We start from the raw sequence: 20,047 nt of genomic DNA on the forward strand, positions 1-20,047 counted from the left end.
CAGAGCGCTGGATTCCTTTTAGAGTCACAGGGGGAGATGTGGAGGGAGCAGAAGAGCCTGTTCTCAGTGCGACTCAGAAACTCCCGACTGTGCGGAGGGAAGCGAGCCCTGGCCAGGCGACCCCAGGACTGGGGGCCACTGGGCAAGCGTTGGACCCCCACTCACAGTTCCCAGTGGCTGGAGGTGGGATCCCAGGGGTGGGGAGGCGCAGGAAGGGGAGGCCCCTTCTCCACTTCTAGACGTCCCGAGCCTGGGTGAGCGTTCACGGCAGCATGAGACCCGGCAGCCACAAATGACCCATGTCCATCAACCAGCTGAACGCGGTCCATCCCCACAGTGAAGTGTGACTCGGCCACAAAGAGAGTGAGCCCTGGCTCCTGCTGCCAGGGTGGACCTTCTGGACACAGACGGTGACATAGTGGTCTTAAGAAGTGGCAGTCGTCCTAAGAAGTTGCACAATGAACTCAGTAAGGTGAAAATGCTTTGAAAGTGGTGCCTTTCGACAGGTCCACACTGGTCACCCGTGTCCTCCCTTCCGTGGTGTTGCTGGCTCTTTGCGGTTCCAAAATCCGTGGATATTTGTCACCGCCTGCAGCAACAACTTGCACGGGTCTTATGGGTGGTGGAGTGGAAACTGAGGCACTTCTATCTTTCTCTTTGGTGCACTGCTTTCTTGCTTGTTTATAGAGGATAGAGAAATGAGGTTTACTTGCTTTGAGAGGAGAGAGAGAGAGACTTTGCTTAAGAGAGAAACTTTGAAAGACAAGCTTTGCTTAGAGCCCAGAGGAAGAGACTTGCTACGCCTTAAAGTCCTGCATCCTGTGAACTAAGGTACGTCCACCCAAGGTCCCCTAGTGATGTGTCTCAGTTCTCCGTTCCGCGATCTGCTTTCCGCCGCTGCCCCTACTCGCTGCTGCCGCGTGTGTCTTCTTCTGCTGTTTTCCTGCTAATGGCTGCTGTGTCTGTCTCGCTCCGCCTACGCTTATATCACCTCCAGGAGGCGGAGAGCAGGGCCACGCCTCTTACGCAAAGATTAGGCGAGACGCTCGAGCAGGCAATTAGTGCTCGAGAACACATGCGCATACATTGTGTGCATGGACGAGAAAATCACCTGAGTGTGCTTATGTCAATTAACCTCCTCGCTGCCGATGTGATCAGGCGCCATCCGGGCGCCGCCAACATAACACAGCCCCCAACACCGTGGTGTTTAGACCACTGAGTTAGCACAGCAACCCTCACATTGCTCTACTGTACAGGTGAAGGTATTGAGGCTCAGAGATGTTGAGTGACAAGCTCCAGGTCACACAGCCAGGGCTGTGCCTGGAGTCCTAGGTCTTCCCTCTTGACTCGCTCACCCCAGCGTGGACCCCTGGCACTGGCCTTTCAACCCTTGCTCCCCCATACCGTCCACTGGCACCTCTCGAGGCAGCACCAGTTTGTCCCACCAGGACACAGGGCGCAGGGTGGCTTCTCAGGGTTTGGGGACCTCCAGTGGGAGCAGTGGGTGTCCCAAGTGCTCCGGGCCCAGCCGCGACGGCGGAGGAGGCACAGCCGCACGGGCAGCGTGGCTTCATGGCTGCTGAGGGCGACAGACCTGCGTGACTGGAACGTGACGGCTGGTTGCTGAGGGTGCTCCACGCCCAGCACACAAGGTGCTCTTTCGTTCGAGTTCTTGGCGCCCCCGGCCCCCAGAAACAGAAGCCAGAGGATCAGAAGCAGCTGGAAGCCCAGCTGCCCCTGCCTGACGCCCGACACTGTGTGTGGCACAGTCCACCCTGGAACCGTCACCAGGGCCCTCAGGAGACGAAGCTCCGGGGCCAGCTGTGCCTGGAGCCAGCACCCTCCCTGTGGGACACGTGGGGCCAGCAGGGAAGGTGTCAGGCCCTGGGGCAGCGAGGGAGGCGCCAGCCTGTGGCCCCCGAGCACAGGGAAGGGGCCCCTCTGACGCAGTCTCCGCTGCAGCCCCCACAAGGGACAGGCCCCGGCCGAGGACTGGGGTCAGTCAGGGCCGCCCCACCCTCTGCCCTTCAAGAGGGCTTCCACCGCTGCGCAGGGCCAGGCCTGCTCCATCCCAGCTCCCTGGATGGCCAGTGGGTTCAGCCCCAAGCCTCCGAATCTGAGCTCTGCCTGCAGCAGAACCCACGGCACCCGGGCTCTGGGGCTGGTCAGCTGTGGGGAGCTCGTGCGGTGGGCCACCCTGCTGGACGTCCTCCCTGCTGCTTCTCTCCTGCCCCCTCTCCTGCAGCTCCCAGGGGGGCCCTGGACCTTCCTGGATCCCGCTGCCCTCGCCTACGAGAGCAGAGGTGAGCCGCAGGCCTGGCCTCTCTCACGTCTCCTCAGGACCGGCGACTCGCCAGGCCAGCGGGCTGCCCGGGACACTGGGCTCCCCCTTGAATTACCTGCCAGGCAGCTGCAGCCAGGGCAGGAGGAGGTGAGCCACCCAACACGGCTCTGGCAGGGGTGGTGGCGTCCTGGAAGGCCTGGGCTTCTGTGTGGCCCTGACAAGCCCCATAACCTCCCTGAGCCACGGTCTCCCATCTGTCAAGGGGTCTAAGATACTTTCTTCAAAGAGGCGTCATGAGGGTGGCTGAGCGACACCCGTGTGCGTGTGGGGCGGGGACCTCCTAAACGCCGGGCTACAGCACCGCGGGCGTTGGTGGCGGTCATGCCCGCCCCGTGGGTGCTGCCCGGCCTCCTGCAGGGCGGGGTGGTGTAGGCGCCTCCTGGGTCGGAAACACCAGGAGTCCCCACGTCGCCCTGCGCAGCCTGATGGGGAGACTGCAGACCGGGGCGGACAGAGTGCGTCGGGAGGTGGCTGAGGCCGTGGGAGAGCTGGACACGGAAAGCTGACGCAGGGAGGGTGGGGTCGCCCGCTGGGGAGGCGACTTTCAGAGGTGAGGCCAGGGAGGCGGCGGGAAGGAGGCAGCCCTGAGCCGGATCCGAATGGCGGGGAGACGGGAGCCCCTGGGGTTCTGGAGGGAGCACGGTCTAGACCACCGTGGCTCAGTCCCCGCCTCCCTCGGGCAGGGGTCCCTGAGGACACCCAGGCATGCTGCCGGCCCAGGCTCACAGCGGCCCCTCTCCAGCGTGGACGTCAGGCAGTGATGGGCAGGCGGGTTAGTGAGTCACCTGGCACCTTGTGCCCTCTGAAGCCACCATCCCAAGACCTGCTCCCCTGGGGACAAGGCTGTGATTGGCAGTTGTCCGGGTGAGGCTGCACCTGGATTTGATTCCTCCTGGTGTTAATTGGCAGGGGGGTGGGAGAGGGGAAAACAAAATAAAATTCCCAAGCCCGGCTGTTCCTCGCATTAACGCCCTGTCTCCTGGAGCAGGCTGGGCCCCGGCTGGGAGGGGACACAGCCTCATCTCATTAAATCAGATTACGGGCACCGCAGGAGCGCGGCACCCGAGAGCGGCTTCCTGCTGCTCGTCAACAGAGCTGCTGCCCTTTTTAATGTCTTGACCAAACACCAGTCTCTTCTGGGAATTTCCAAAATCAGAAGAAACTAAGCACGTTGAGCTGGTTGAGCTTGGAGCAGCGAAAAGCTCCGGTCCCCACTTCCTGGCTTCCAGCCTCCTGCTGGGCCGCTAGCAGAGAGGATGCCCCAGTGTTGGAGGACTTGCCAGGGGACCTCGGGTCCCTTTGTGCCCATGGTCTCTACCACCTCAGCACAGGGGCACCTCTGCACCTCTCCCCACTCCTGCTGCTTCCAGGCGGCTTTCCCAGCTGCCAAAGGTACATTCAGGGTGAACTTCCTCCTGCCAGTACTGCTGCCAACCGGTCCAAGAGCCCAGCACAGGGCAGTCAGACCACCAGCAGCTCCCATGTGCCCAGAATCTGTCTACTCAGGGACAGCTGGACTGCTGACACTGCACTGTCCTCCACCACCTCTGATGGCCTGACCTTATTGGGGAGGCCAGGAGGGGAGGACAAAAGGGGAGGCCAAGAGCAGCTTGCCATCCTCCTCTGTTCAGTCAGACTGTGGAGAGCAGGAAACAGGAGGCCAGAGCAGATATCAAAGGCCAGAGGAGCTCAGCTCACGGACAAAGAGGCACTGCCTCTGAGCGCCTGTGCTGGGATGTCCAGCGACCTTGTCCGCACGAGCGCCCAGGCCAGAGCAAGCCAGGGTCAGAGAGGTGGCCTGATGTCACCCTGACCTGTGAGCGCACTTGGGTGAAGCCTTTCTAACCAGGAGCATCTGTCTTGGAGTCTGTTGTCCCCAGGGCGCCTGGACGATGGCTGCGTCAGCTGGGGCCGCACCCGAGGCCCTGCAGAGGGCCCTTGCCAGGCCCCGCCTCCCCCACTGCACCCTTCCAGACCCCGTTTTCCAGACTCAGAGTCTCGCTGGTCGGAGGACCCGGGGCCCTTGTTTAGCCAGGTGGGTGGGCGGGGTTCTCCTGCGCGGCCGTCCTTGGGAATGAGGAGCTGGCCCTGACTTGAACGCCGCCGGCAGGAGATCCAGCACCGAGTAGCACACAAGGCAGCGCGGCCAGCGCTCCTGACCACCCCTCCTGCCCTCCCCCAGGGCGGCGCAGCTCTTGGAGCCTGTCACTCACGTTGGCACGGTTGGAACACAGCCGGCCCCTCGAGCTGCAAGGCTAAATCATACACCCGCTTTTAAGATAGTTCTACATGCAATACGTGTTTTGAAGGCCTTAAGTGCTTTACCAAACCCGATTTCTCAGTGGCGTTTCTCAGCGTGACACTAATGACATTACGGTAAAAGACGAGATGCGCTGAAGTCTAGGTGAGGAAAGTCCTGCGTGAATAACAACACGTGACAGTTGAGGGAAACGAGCGAGACCTGCCCATCACTCCCTCCTCGGCACCAACACACCATGGAGGGCGGCGGAGTCGCTCGCTCAGCTCTTCACGTCCCTACAAACAACGAGATTCTCCCAACAGCGGAAGCACCAAGTAAGGCCAGGCGGAGCTCAGCCGGTGGGCTCTGCTCCCACGCAGAGGACGACTGTGAGCAGCACCTGTCAGAGTGACAGCGTTTTCCCCGCCTTTTCATCTACAAGGACAGAGTGAACGCTGGTGCTGGTGTGGTGGTCGAGGGCCAGCCTGGGGGCTCCCTTGGCGACAGCTGAGCCAGACGTGGGGTGGGGTGGAGGCCTCAGAGGGCAGGAGACGTTCAGCAGGTGAGGCACGTCCACCCAGCAGCAGAGTCCGCGTGGGTGCTGCTGGGAGGGCAGGAGCCCTGGTGACTCCGCGACCACGCGTGACCCTGAGAACAGAGGCCTGCAGAAGTCTCAGGGCTGAGAGCAGAGGAGACGCCGCCGGCTGGCCGTGCCAGCCACTACCCCGTCCAGGGGAAGGAGCCGGCTAACCACCACTGCCCTGCAGCCAGCGGGTGGCCAGGGTGGGGCCCTCCTCCTGCCTCTGGCCCTTGGCAGTGCCCCCGCCCACTTGGCTGAGCCCAACTGGAAGCAGAAAGCAAGGTCCCCTGGCTGCCCCGGGACAGAGGAAGGCGCTGGCACGTCTGAGAAAGAAACGGGTGGACAGCAGGGGGCAGAGTTCCCGCTCATGCCTGTTCTCTGGCGGCCTGCACCAACACCGGGCCTAGAAGGAAGCTCGCGACCCCCGTGGCCTGGGTGATGCTGCAGCCACCACCCCTGCTCCCCGCTGCTCCCTGCACCTGCTGGCCCCTCCCTGCCTGGGGCCGGAGCCAGGTATCACCTCCTCAGAGCTGCAGGTGACGCTGCTGCCAAAGACCACACACAGCAGGGGGACAGCAGGCCATGGCCAGCATGCGCTAGAACAGGTATGGGCTTGGAAGCCCGCCTACCCTGCCAGAGAGTGCTGGGCAATTCTGGGCAGACCCTGTCAGGGCGACACATGCTGGAATCTGTCCCAAGAGAACTTCAGACTAGACTGAAAAGGGCACATGCAAAGCTGTCTGTCAAATTCCGTCAATAAGGGCAGCATGAGAGGAACTGGACACCCAAACGTCCCTCATCCATCAGCAGACACTTGGTGTTCAAGTCGATGGTTGCCTGTTAGTAAGATGGTGTGCACAGCTCTCGGGGTGGGCAGTAGACAGAGATGGCACCTCGTAGTGCCCCCAAATCATGCACAAACAATGCGATTCCACTTTGTATATACAGTGCACCTGTGTGTGTATCCATGAGCATGTGCTCATGGGACTGAATATGTGCCTGTGTAGATGTGGTATGTTGTGTACATGTGGATGTGTGTGTACCTGTGTGGATGATTGTACACGTGGATACGTGTATGTATGCCAATGTATAGATGTGTGTGCATACTCACGTGTCTGCACACTCTGGTGTGCACATGCGTACATATAGACACGTGTGCACCGTGTGCGTGGGTGTGTGTGCACACGTGCCTGCACCCTGCCTTCTCCCTTCTCCCTCGGCCAATTGCACTGTGTTCCCAGCTGGTGAGACCCTCCCTGCCTTCCACACGGGAACACGTCTGCCGCGGCCGCTGTCAAGGTGGGTTTCAACAGCACGCTCATTCTGCACGCTGGCGCCGTCAGGAAGCGGGCAGGGCGGGGAAGAAGAAGCGGCCGTTGTGTGAGCGCTTTGGAGACGGAGCTCGGCAGGGCAGGCGTGGTGCGGGTGCCTGGAGACCCCGGGAGCAAGAGACGCAGTTGGACCTCAAATTAAAAGGTGCCAAATATTTGAAGCCCCCAAAGACACAGCTGCAGAACCCAGAGGTCAAAGCGCTTCAGGAGGCACAAAATGTGCACCTTTCCATGATTATTTAAATACGCGTTAATGAGAACCAAGGCGTGGTCACAGGGCGCCCATTGAACTATGAGAAACAGGACAGCGTGGCTGGGGCGCCAGGCAAAGCTGCCTTTGGGCGGGAATTCCCCGGATCCGATCCTGCTGCGGCTCTGGTGCTGCCACTCTGAGCAGATCGCTCAACCTGGCTGGAGTGTCACCTCCCTGTCTGAAAACAAACAGGGTGCAGGGGTGGACACACCGAGCAAGCTGCCCGGCTCCCTGGGTCAGCAAACCCGCTCAGCTAAGTTAGAAAAGAAGAACCGTCCAGGAGAAGCAGCTGGCAGGAGGAGCAGAAGACTCTCTAGGCCTGTGAAGTCTACATGCAGAAAAAAGATGCTGGTTTTTAAACAAAGGAGTCGAGAAGACCAATGTCCACAGAGAACAACCCTGGGGGGTGACGACACGCATGCCACGGTCCGCGGGTCCTCCCGGGCGCCCGGCCGGACGCCCATCAGCGCGTCAGCTCCGCCCGAGATCTCTGCCCAGGAGGGCACTTGTGCATTATGCAGGAAATACAGAATGCCGTTTCCATCGCTTCTCTCCCCAAGCAAGGAAAGTGGGGAGAAAAGAAAGAAGCCCCGTCCAGGCCCGCTCCGCGCGACGCCTGCAGCACCTTGGTCTTTTTTATTACAACTTCGACTTCCAAAGTAAAGAAACAGTGATTTCAGGGTGCATTTTTGCCTACATTTTTGAGGATGTTTTGGGCTTTTCATGTCCTTTGAAGTCGTGTCACCTAATTAGGCCCCTTTCATCCTTGCCTGCCCCAGTCAGAACAGGCCAGGCCCCTCCACGGCAATGGACGATGACTGAGGGTTTCCACCTCCAGCTGGTGCGGAGAGGCTGGGTATTTGTGAATACCTGAATAAACTCCTTTAATCCAAAAACAAACTCCTCCTGAAAGAACGGCCTCAAAAGGCCTTTCATGGTGTGTTCTGCAGTCACCGGCTCCTGGTTTCTTTGGCCTCTGCTGGGCTTCCTGCACTAATGGTCCCTGAACGCAGTCCCAGTTGTGGCTTACTGGTCCACCCCGGTCCCGGGCGCTAAAAGGGAAGAAGGAAAAAGCAACAGCGGATGCTCGTAGGCACTGCCAGGACTGGACGGGCGAAGCCCAAAGGAAGTACACGCGGGTGCGAGTGTTATGTTCCTTCTACGGTTCTTCAAAGAAATGCATCCCTGGGTAATGTTTTCAAAACCAAGTTCCAGGCACGCAGAGCCCACATATGGGTGTGGCTTCTGCCAAGTTGAAAGCAGACCGCTTGGATTAGCACTGGAAGTTCATAATTTGCTTCTGGAAGATTCACAACTTGAATCGAAAAAGAAGTGTCCATGATTGAGATTGAGTAGGTCCCCACAGCCCTGACTTCGGGGCTCTGACACACGGGCCAGAGGTCAGCCGATGCCCTGGACTTGGAGCCACAGACATAGGATGAGAAAGCACACTCGCTTACTAGCTGCGTCCGCTGGCTGAACTGGCCACCTCCCTGCCAGCCTTGGGGTCCACCCTCCATGCCCAGGCTCACCTTGCCTGGCCCAGAGGCTCCTCCCACAGAAAACCAGCGCCCAAGAGAAGCACGCTGGGGAGGAGGAAAGGCTCAGTCAGCGCCGAGAGGGAGCTCGGCTCACGGTCGGCTTCCCCTCTCCGGGGCTAGAGGGCCACAGGCGCAGGAGAGGAATTACGAGGGGCAGGGATGGGCTGCCAAGGGAGGAGGGTCGGGTCTCTGCTGGGAGAGGCTTCCAGGGATGCGGTGCCGCGCTTTGTCTTTCCTGCTCTGGTGTTTCCCTCACAGTGGCTGGTAGGGGTCTTTGACCTCAAGGTGGGTGGGTGCAGGAAGACTAGGCAAGTCCAGGCTAACTAGGTTAGCCGTGGATTACAGCTCTGGACGAGACAGAGTGACCAACATGTCCACATGCAGAACCGAGTAGCATCTGACCCCAAGGCTACGGTGAGGAAGGGAACAGACGCAATAGGAAGGCAGAGATGCCAGGCCTCTTCATCCCAGGCTGGCCACCAGGCCACCTGCAGGCCCGAGACAGGAGTCGGTGTCTTCAGCAGAAGCAGCTTTCAGGTCCCCAGGGAGTAACGTAGGCCACTGTTATGAGAGCCCACACGTCAGAGGCGTGACCACAGCAAAGCCAGCTGGAGACTCGGTGCATTGCCCGGCTGCATGACCTCGGAGATGAGCTGCCTTGAGCCACTTCAGAGCAGGGAAGCTGGAGGGCTTTTAGGTTCTTCCTCGGTAACCAGCTGTCCTTATCTGAGGCAGTAGGGCGTGGGGCTCCCAGAGTCCTGCCTGGGTGGACAGCCAGTGATCCCTGCCCAGCCCTCTCTGATTGCTGGTACTGCAGAACGAATTCCCCAGAACCCCAGCACGTGGGTTTCTTTCATGATCCTGCGGGTCAGGAGCACAGGCAGGGCTCCCTGGGAGGTCACAAGCTGGGCCTCTCTGAGGAGCAGTCAGCACATCTGCAGCTGAGCAGCCTCAGGCCTCACCGGGCTGGACGTGCAGGTGTCTCACTCACCAGGATGGTGCTGGGGCCTCTGCAAGGGCACCACACGGTCCTCCCCAGCCGGGTGGTCTCGGGGGGCAGACCCCTCACTTGGTGGCTGTCCTCCTCCAGAGCAAGGGCTTCCAGAGAATCGGATGGGAACAGCGGGCTGGACGGTGCCCCAAGGCCTCCAGATTCAAGGGCAGAGACTCAAATGCACCGTTGGCGAAGGAGAGGGGAGGCCCGCTGTGGACTGGCACTCGGGTGCAAGGTAGGGCCGTGGATGCTGGCAAAGCCGTCTGCCTCCAGGTCCTAGAATCAGCTGGAAATAACCAGAGTGGAGGCCGCCTGCAGGGCCCTCCGGCCCGCAGAGGAAACGCAGCGGAAGGGGGGCGGGAGCCGGTGCTGCTTTCCTTTAGCGCTGGGTTGAGAGACGACGTGAGGCGCAAGCTGACACGAGTCAGCCCTGGCAAATCCAGATAAGGACACAGCTGCTGCCCGTGAGGACTCCTCCGACCCGCCAGGACCCTCCCCGCTGGTGTCCAGGACCTGCTTTCCGTGGGCACCGATTCTTGGACTCCCACGCGCATGGGGTCGTGAGGTGCGCACCCCGTGTCTGCTGCCTCCGCCCATCACAGTGATTCCGAGACCCTCCCTGGTGGGCACTTGAGGCCGCCCACGCTGGTGGTGGCCGGGCAGTGGTCCCTCCGGTGCACCAACATCCCCGTGTTGACGAACATGCGAGCTGTTTGCAGTTCGAGGCGATCATAAACAAAACTGCCGCGAACATCTGCTTTCGTTTCTCTTGAGTAAATACCTCGGAGTGGGGCGGCTGCGTGGCGTGGAGGTGTATGTTCAATGTTTTAAGAAGCTGCCAAGCTGTTCTCCAAAGTGGCCGCGCTGACTTCTACCTTCAGCTCTGACTTGGGGAAACCTTGGAGCCACTCCCGTTCTAACAAGAAAAACCCCCAACGACCTGAAAATCAACAACTTTTTTTGGACAGGGCTGAGAACTGAAGGTTCAAAGGAAACGACCAGAGTCACAAATGAGATCCTCTGACTTGGAGCAGAAGCTGTAGAGCCTGAGCTGGCACGTTGGTGGCCACCGGCTGGAGGCTGGGCATGGACGGTGGGAGAGGGAGGCCCACACCTTCAGGGTCTCCTCCAGGGAGAAGCTGAGGAACATCCCCCCGGCCCTCCAGGGTTAGGCGCTGGGGAGAGAAGTAAACTGAAAGGTGCCCAGCCGTGCTCTGCACCAGGACAGACCCTCCAGGATGAGAGGGCCGGCAGGGCGAGGGCAGTGACTCCAGCCCCATTGCCCTTCCTGTCCAGCCTATGCAGGGCAATAAGAAACCTCTGTGGGGTTACCAGCAGGCACAAGCTCATTGGAAGACTGAGCTTTAACCCTGAACGCATCAACACCTGCCCTTCCTGAACCTTCCTGCAGCACCAACAGGATCCAGCACATGGTGGACGCAGCCTGGAGAGGAGTGAGGAGCCGAGGCAGACTCCACCTCGGGAGGCCCCCAGACCAGGGTGGGATCACACGCAGGGATGGGGGAGCGGAAGTCTGCGCCTGCGGGTCCGTGACTGTGGGGTCCACACTCCCACGAGCGTGTGGTGTGGATCTGCTGTCCTCGCTGCTCAGACACCTTTCCTGGGAAGGCCTGGATCACCCCTGCAGCCGTGGCCATGCCAGCTGTCAGTGTGCGTGTGCATCTGCTTCTGGACTCTGGACCCTGGACCCTGCCCTGCTCCCCTGACCTGTCAGGGGTCCCCACACCAGTTCCACAGGTGACGAGCCTTATTGCTTCATCGCCCTAAAATCCAGCCTTGCGAGTTCTCCAGCTTCATCTCTTCTACTTCACTGGGTCCTTTTCATCCCTGTGTAAGTGTTAGAACAAGTTTCGTGCCATTTATCAGGCATGCAGATCCACACAGCCGGCGCCTCCCGCAAAACAGAACCCTTGTGACCCCAGAGAGCTCTCCAAGCCCCCTACACATCTCCCCTCTATGCCACCCCTCCTGGGACCCACTCATTTGTTCTTCATTGCCACAATTTTGTCACTTTAACAATATCATACAAATAAAACCCTGGGTGCAAGCTGGCTCCTGCGCAGTGGTTACTCATTCTCTCTCAGCCATGCTCCACCCAGGGAGGTACCTCAGCATGTTGAGCCATTTTGAAAGACATCTGGGCTGTTCTCAACATTTGGCTGTTGCAAATAAAACTTGCATAAACATTTGTGTACAGGTATTTTTTGTGAACCTAAGTATCCATTTCTTTAGGATAAATGCCAAGGAATCACATTGAACTGGATTAATCGGTGCTCACACATTTGGTTTTCATGAAGCTGCGATTGCTTTCCAGGTGGCCGTATCCACCAGCAACACCAGTGCTCCAGCTTCTCTGCGTCCTTGCTGGCATTTGGTAGTGTCACCGTTTGGTACTTTGGCTGTTCTAATATCTGTGAGGTGCAGCTCATCATGGTCTTAACTTGCATTTCCTCAATAGCTACGAAAGTGAACATCCTTTCCCATGTTATTTACCATCTGGAAAACCTCTCCAGAGAACTCACTTCATGTCTTTGTCTATTTTTTAATTGAATTGTTTCATTTAGTAGCTGTTAGCTTTTTGTCACTGTCACCAAAATACCCTACAAGAACAACTTAGAGGAGGGAAGTTTATTTTGGCTCTTGGTTCTGGATGTTTAGTCCATGATGGGCTAAGTCCATTGCCCAGGGCCCAAGGTGAGGCAGACATCATGGTGGAAGGGTGTGGTGGAAGGGTGTGGTGGAAGGGTGTGGTGGATGGGTGTGGTGGAAGGGTGTGGTGGATGGGTGTGGTGGAAGGGTGTGGTGGAAGGGTGTGGTGGATGGGTGTGGTGGAAGGGTGTGGTGGAAGGGTGTGGTGGAAGGGTGTGGTGGATGGGTGTGGTGGAAGGGTGTGGTGGATGGGTGTGGTGGATGGGTGTGGTGGAAGGGTGTGGTGGAAGGGTGTGGTGGAAGGGTGTGGTGGAAGGGTGTGGTGGATGGGTGTGGTGGAAGGGTGTGGTGGATGGGTGTGGTGGAAGGGTGTGGTGGAAGGGTGTGGTGGATGGGTGTGGTGGAAGGGTGTGGTGGAAGGGTGTGGTGGATGGGTGTGGTGGAAGGGTGTGGTGGAAGGGTGTGGTGGATGGGTGTGGTGGAAGGGTGTGGTGGATGGGTGTGGTGGATGGGTGTGGTGGAAGGGTGTGGTGGAAGGGTGTGGTGGATGGGTGTGGGTGGAAGGGTGTGGTGGAAGGGTGTGGTGGAAGGGTGTGGTGGATGGGTGTGGTGGAAGGGTGTGGTGGAAGGGTGTGGTGGATGGGTGTGGTGGAAGGGTGTGGTGGATGGGTGTGGTGGAAGGGTGTGGTGGAAGGGTGTGGTGGATGGGTGTGGTGGAAGGGTGTGGTGGAAGGGTGTGGTGGAAGGGTGTGGTGGATGGGTGTGGTGGAAGGGTGTGGTGGAAGGGTGTGGTGGATGGGTGTGGTGGAAGGGTGTGGTGGAAGGGTGTGGTGGAAGGGTGTGGTGGAAGGGTGTGGTGGATGGGTGTGGTGGAAGGGTGTGGTGGAAGGCTGTGGTGGAAGACCTCTGCTCTTTTCATGGCAGCCAGGAAGCAGAGAGCCAGGGGGAGGGGCCCAGTCAAGATGCCCGCCCCCATTGCCCCCTGCTCCAGTCACACCCCAACTGCCCCAAGCTACCACCCAGTCAATCCAGTCCAACAAGGGTGGACTGAATAGGTCACAGTTCTCAGAATCTGCTCACGTTGCCTCTGAATGTTCCTACATTAACGGGAGCTTGGGGGGCACCTCCTATCCAAACCACAATACTGAGTTGGCAAGCTCTTTATAAAAGCCTGCATACCTATGCTCTGTTGGATATGCGGTTTGCACATATTTTCTCCAACTCTGTGGGTCTTCTTTCCATTCTTATAAAAGTGTTTTTTGGGATCAGAAGTTTTCAATTTTTATGACATTGAATTTATCAGTTTTACCTTTGATGGACTGTACTTTTGATTTCAAGTCTAAGACCTCTTTTCCTGACTCTATGGCCATATGATTTTATGGGGTTTTTCCCCCTAAAATTTTGGTATTTTACATTTAAGTCCATCATCCATTTTGAGCTGATTTTTGTATGAAGAGCGACAGTTGTGTGGAGATTCATGTTTCTCGGTCTGTGGAGATTCAATCTCTCCAGCACCATCTGTTGGAAAGACTATTTTTCCTCCCTGAATTGCTTCAGCACACTGGGGCGTGGTGGCCTGGGTCGGCTTCTGGGTTCTCTACGCCCCTCCGTTGATGAGTGTCTACTCATCACCATCTTGATTACTGTGGTTATACAACTCCTCAAAGTGTGTAGGCTAACCCCTTTCACTTTCTCTTTTTTAAAAATAGCATTCCAGTTACTCTGGTTCCTTTCCCTTTCCAAATAACTTTTAGAACACTCTTACCCATATCTCCAAAGTATATTGCTATGACTTTGACAGGAATTGAATCTATGTATCAACTTGAAGAGAAATTAATCTTTACTATGTTGAGTTTTCCAATCCATGAATGTGGTATATCTCTTCATTTATTCAGGTATTCCTTGATTTCTTCCATCATTACTGTGTAGTTTCCAGCACACAATTCTGTGCGTGCTTGGTATGTTTACACCCAAGTATTTCATTTTTTGAGCTATATAAATGGTCTTGTACTTTTAATCTTGGAGTCCACCTGTTCATTACTAGTATATAGAAATATGGTTGGCTTTTTAAAAATCTTATATCTTATGACCTGCTGAATTCTCTTATTAGTCATAGGAGATTTTTGCAGCTTCCTGGTAGACCATTGTAGATTAGTGCACTCAAGTATGTCATCTGAAAATAAGGGCGATTTTATTTCTTCCTTTGCAATTTGTATGCCCTTTACCTCCTTTTCTTGTTTATTACACTGGCTGGAACCTATGGCACTGTGTTGAGGGAGGGGCGATCTTGGGCGTGCTGGTGTGGACCCCTGGCTTGGGGGAAGCCCCCAGTCTGTTACCATCAGCTCTAACTTTGCCTTCAGCTTTGCTAGATGCATTTTCTCAAGCTAAGGAAGCTATCCTCTGTGCATATTTTTGACTGTTTTTAGGTCGTGAGGAGTTGTTGAATCGATGCTTTGTCTGAGTTACTTGACGGGATCCTGTCAGTGTGACGTTTGATTTTTGAATGTGAAACCATGCTTGCGTGGCTGGAATCAACCCCACCTGCTGTGGTCTGTACGAGTCTTTGTATATATTTCCAAATTCTATTTGCTGATGTGTTGTTGAGCTATTTTGCTTTCATATTCATAGAGAATATTGGATTATAGTTTTCTTTATTTTTTTCTTGCCTTTTCCCGTTTTTGGCATTTGAGTAAACTAACTTCGTAAAATGAATGGAGGAGTGTTCCCAGCTCAAGTATTTCTCAGAAGAGATTCTGTAGAGTTGGTGCTAATTCTTGTTTAAATGTCTAATAGAAATCTCCAGTGAAGCCATCTGGATTTGGAGATTTCTTTGGGGAGAATTTAAAAATTATTAATTTCCCAGTTATGGGGCTGTTCAAATCATCTCTTTCATATTGAATGAGTGTGATAGTTTTCTGTTTTTACAAGTTAAAGGAATTTCCTTCTATTCCTTCTTTCCTGAGAGGCATTTTTTTTTTAATCAAGAATGAATGTTGGCTTGTCAGATGCTATACTGCCTCTGCTGATGACTATGATTTTCTTTTTTGGTTTTTTAGTATGATTAAGTACACTGATTTTCTAATCCACCACTCTTATATATTCCTGGGACAAACCTCATTTGGTCATGATATATTTTCCTTTTTATATATTGTCAGACCTGATTTCCTAGAATTTTGTCTAGAATTTTTGCTCCGATGTTTGTGGGGAATCTTCATCTGTAATTCTATTTTCTTGTCATTTCTTTGTGTGACTTTGGTGTCTGGATAATGCTAAGCTCATGTACTGAACTGGGAAACTCTCCCTTCTTTTCAATTTCCTGGAAAAGCTTATGTAAATCTTTGTTTTTCTTAAAGTTTGTAGAATTCACCCCTGCAACCATACAGGCCTGGATTTTCCTCCGTGAGAAGGTTGCCAAGTACAAATGCAGTTTCCCTTAGTAGATAGGACAACTCGGGGGCTTATTCCTTCTCAGGCTGACAGCAGCACTTTCAAGCCCGGGGTTTCCAGCCGTCTGTGGGGTCTGTAGTGATGTCAGCACTACAGAAGGGTCTTGTGCCTCTCTCCTGACCAATCCTGTTAGAAGTTCATCAATGTCATCAATCTTCTCAATCCGCTTTTGGGCTCACTGGTTATCTCTATCGTTTCCTGTTCAGAATCTCCTTGTAAAAGGGGGGCTTCCTCCTCCTGCCTTTCCTGAGCCTGAGGAGTTCCCTACAAGAGCTGTTCCATGGGTCTGTGGTCTCTGGCTGAGCTCCAGAATATATTCCCTCAATCTCCATTATCCTAAAAACCCTCTGCTTAGTGCCATCCAGTTTCATGTCACAAAGACTTTTTCAAAGGTCTGCATTGCAATCAGATGCTGCAGAGAGACTGATGTAGACTTGGATATGTTCTGCCTCCTACACAATAGCTCCAGTGACAGGGACACGGCGGTAGGGCATTCACTTAGTGACAGACGTTCATGATCTGGCTCTGCCTTTTGCTGACGTGTAACCTTGAACAAGTGAGTAAGCACCTCTAAGTCTCAGTTTCCTCCTCTCTAAAATGGGATCCTCCCCTAGAGTTGTGGGGGCCCCGTGAGAGGACAATGCAGAAGCTCAGCCCAGGGTCCACCGTGGTGTGAGAAGACAGCAGCGGGGCTGTGGCCAGCCCCACTGCCTGCTCCTGGATGGGAGGACTTAGGGTCTTCTGTGGCCAGACCCACTGCCTGCTCCTAGACGGGAGGACTTAGGGTCTTCTGTGGCCAGCGCCACTGTCTGCTCCTGGATGGGAGGACTTAGGGTCTTCTGTGGCCAGCCCCACTGTCTGCTTGCTCCTGTGACATTGGATTCAGCCTTTGTTGGCTGTAACTGTTAAGAACAGGAACCTGGGTAGAAATCACAGCCTGTGCACCTTACCCCATTGTGGACCCGTCCAGGGCCACACCTGTTCAAGCGTCGAGGTTGTATTTCCAACTCCCATAATGCTCCAGGCGTGCCAGGCCTTGCCTCTGGGCAGCCATGTCTCAGGAAGGACGGGGATGGTGTGTGTGCCCACCTGTCTTTCCTGGGTATGCAGCTGAGTTCTCATGGCAGGAAGACTGGCACCAGCAGGTGGGGCAGGGCACCCACGGTGTGGCAAGGCCGACACAGCAAGAGCCCCGCTGCACCCCCAGGGAAGCTACTGAGGAGACTCCTGCGGGGCCCTGGAGCAGGGAGGGGGAGGCCAAAGGAAAAGGGCAGGAGCAGGGGCGGTGGCCCCTGCTGATGTGCCTGAGGAGCATCCACACCTGCGGCCCATCTGCCACCATCCTCCACGGGCAGCCCACACCACTGGCCACAAGCAGGCCTCTGCAGCTGCATCCCAGCAGACCTGTCGCCAGCCCTGGGAGCCTTCCAGGACAGGTAAGGTGTCCATCCCACACAGCCACCATGAAGACAGAGGCAGAGAGGACACGCAGACCGTGAGATGGCGAGACAGGCATATGCAGAAAGGGAAATGAAGGCAGACAAAGGGAGAAGCAAGTGCAGAGAGACAGACAGACAGAGCCTCTCTCGGCAGTCCCCGCCCAGCTCCGGGCCTGTGAGCCAAGCATCAGGGGACCAGCCAGCCCAGACCCACCCACCATGGTGGGAGAGCCGGCTGAGTCCAGCTGAGCCCAGACTTGGGAAGAAGTTAAGGACTGGTCGTATTGCACTTTCTTTGAGCAGGGGCGGGGATGCTTTGTCACCCAGCAATACAGAATGGCACCCAGCCCTGGCCTGGAATGAGCCTCTGAATTTCCCTGGGACTCTGTTTCCATCAGCAAAGAGAGAATCGTGATGCAGATCCAGAGGGTTGTAAGAAGGGAGGAGACGCTAGTATCTGCCCGGTGCCAGGCCTGCAGTGTGGCCGGCCCCGCCCCCACCCCCACCCCCTCACCGCCTGGCCCAGACCTGCTTCCTCTCCTCCTTCCTCCCGCCTCCCGCCTCCCGCTCTCTTTCCTTCTTGCTGGGCTTGCTCACTCTTTCCTCCTTCGGCAGAGCGTCCCCCAGGGAAGGGCCTTTGTCCAGGCCCAGCCGTGCACCCTGGACCCAGGCCTGGCATTCCGTGGACACTTGATGCATATTTGCTGCATGAGTGAGCGACAGCTTTCTGTGTCTCTGAACCACCATTCTCAGGCAGAAGGACACAAGCAGAAGGAAGGGGCGACGCTGTGCACCCCAGACCCTGCCTGGGCCAGGGAGGGGCCTCCCCTCCAGGAAGCTGGCCTGAGCCTGGCCAACGTGGAGCCAGGGTCCCGGTGCTAACTCTGCCCGCCCCACTGGCCAGGCAGGCGGGACTTTCCCTCCCCGGGCTTCTCTCCAGCACCGCTCTGCTCGGGCGGTGGATGCCAGTGCAGACGCCATCTGCTGCGTTCCCAGCGTGTCAGCCAAGGGTGAGCCTCCCCGACTTGCACTCGGAAGACAGACGTTTGGAAAGCCTGGGGCGACCGCCCTCTACCCGACACATGCCCTCTGTGGCCACCCCGACCTCTGCCCAGCTCCTGGGCCCCAGCACCAAGGCAGCCGCCAAGGAGTACTCCTCAGGGCTCCACGGTGGGGTGAACCGGGCGACCCCGCCTTTCCCAGTCTGCGCCCAGCACCGGCGCCACCGCCGTGGGGAAGGGGCCCTGGCCACTTCTGGATCAGCGGTCTGGGGTTTGGAACGTCCGCCGACGGATAAAATCAGAACATTTTTTTTTTTCCTTATAAAAAAAGAAGACAATTTCAGAGTCGCAGCCTGAAGAAGAAAACAGCTCCTTAGCTTTTTCTCTGAAATGACATCAGCGGCCACCACAAATCCCAGCCAGCCCCTCTGCTTTCAGGCCAGCAGGATGTATCATTTCCCCTCTGAAGTACCACAGCATCGTCCCTGCTCCCAGCCAGCTTGGAGCGGCCCCCTCGCGGGAAGCTACATTTTCCCACCCAGGCTGCAGGAGGGCCTTGCGCCGAACACGCCAGAGTCGGCTGAGCAGGAGCCCAGGCTGGGGCCGGTTATGGCCGGGGCTCTCTCAGTTCTGACCCCCACCCAAAGCCCTGTCTCCAAAGTGCCCAGCGTGGGCCTCCGGTCTTGGGTCTTGCCTGGCACCAGCTGTCCCTGGCCTGCAGCCCATACACGGGTTCGGTGGCCCCGTCTCCTCCCGCACACCCCAGCCAAGCTCCTCCTGGCCCACAGCCCACGGGCCTCCCACCCACACGCACAGCCCTCTGCGGGCTGACGCTTCGGGTTCACTCGGGAACGTTTTACATGAGTTTTTGTTCAAGGGAAGCCACAACTCAATTGCATTAAATTTGTTTATCATCACATAAAAATAGACGTATAAAAAATGACCAGAGAGAAATACAATGGCATATTACTAACAATCTGGCTGTCTGTGGCTGATGGATTATTTTTTCTTAATTCCTTCTACTTATGTAAATTTTCTAAATTTTACTTTTATAACAGAAAAACATTATTTATGAAAAGCCACCAACCGAATCTTGTCTCCGAGCCAGGGCAGCTACTTGAGAGTGGAGAGTCAGCTTTTATGGAGAGCCGGCAGCCCCTGGGGACTTATTCCTTTGAAGAGTCACTTTTTAAAAACTCAGAAATCATCTGCATGCTTGAAACCTCTGTTCCTCTGGGATTGTTCTTTCTTCATTAGTTAGAGTGATTTACTGAGTCACAGGAAATTTCACTGCTGGACCAAAAAATGATTCCATTTCCCAGGCATTCACCAAGAGTCCCCCTGGCCCGGCTCCTGCCTGACCAAGCCACCTTGTTCCTGTTGTGGGGGACTCGGGGACCCAGATCACTCATTCATTCAGCACCATGGGCTGAACTCCTACTGCGTGCCAGGCGCCATCTGAGGTGCCAGGGATACAGTGGAGTACAGAACAGCGATGTCTCCCACCAACATGGAGGAGGACACAGGACACTCAGGACGCAGCCCTAGCAGCAGCTGTGAAGGATACTCAGGGGTGGGTGTCGGGGAGGGTGTGACCGGCTGCACTGTGCCCCAAATTCCTGAATTCGAGTCCTAACCACCCCCCTTGCCCCAGAATGTGGCTCTATTTGGAAAGAGGGCCATTGCATCCTAGATGGACCTAACCCTGTAGGACCAGGTCTTACCAACGGGGTGCTGGACACCTGCTGACACAGAGGAAGTGACATGAGGACGGAGGCAGAGACGGTGGCTCTAGGAGTGAGCACCACAGATGGTGTCGGCCAGCGGCAGCTGAGTGAGAGCCTGCAGCAGGCCGGCCTCCCGCCCGCTGGAGCACCCACCCTGGCCCTGGCGACCTCAGGCCTCCAGCTCCAGCCCTCAGGACAGGGATTTCCGTTGTTCGACCCCCTCCCTGCCCTGCCCATCTGCAGCTCTCAGTGTGGCAGCCTGGGGACCCGAGTCCAGCAGGTGTCGGAGGGGATGCACCTGTGAACTGGCAGCTCAGCCCCACACCTGGGGCCCAGGGGCCGGGCCGCACAGGTTATCAGGAGGGCAGGGAGCACGTCCCTTGCAGAAGGCAGCTGACCCCGACTCACAAGACGGGCCTGCAAGCCCTCAATTCACAAACCCTCCCTGTCTACAGGACGCATGCAAAGCAGACCCGAC

Source organism: Sciurus vulgaris (assembly GCF_902686455.1).
Source record: "Sciurus vulgaris genome assembly, chromosome: 17".
NCBI lineage: Eukaryota > Metazoa > Chordata > Mammalia > Rodentia > Sciuridae > Sciurus > Sciurus vulgaris.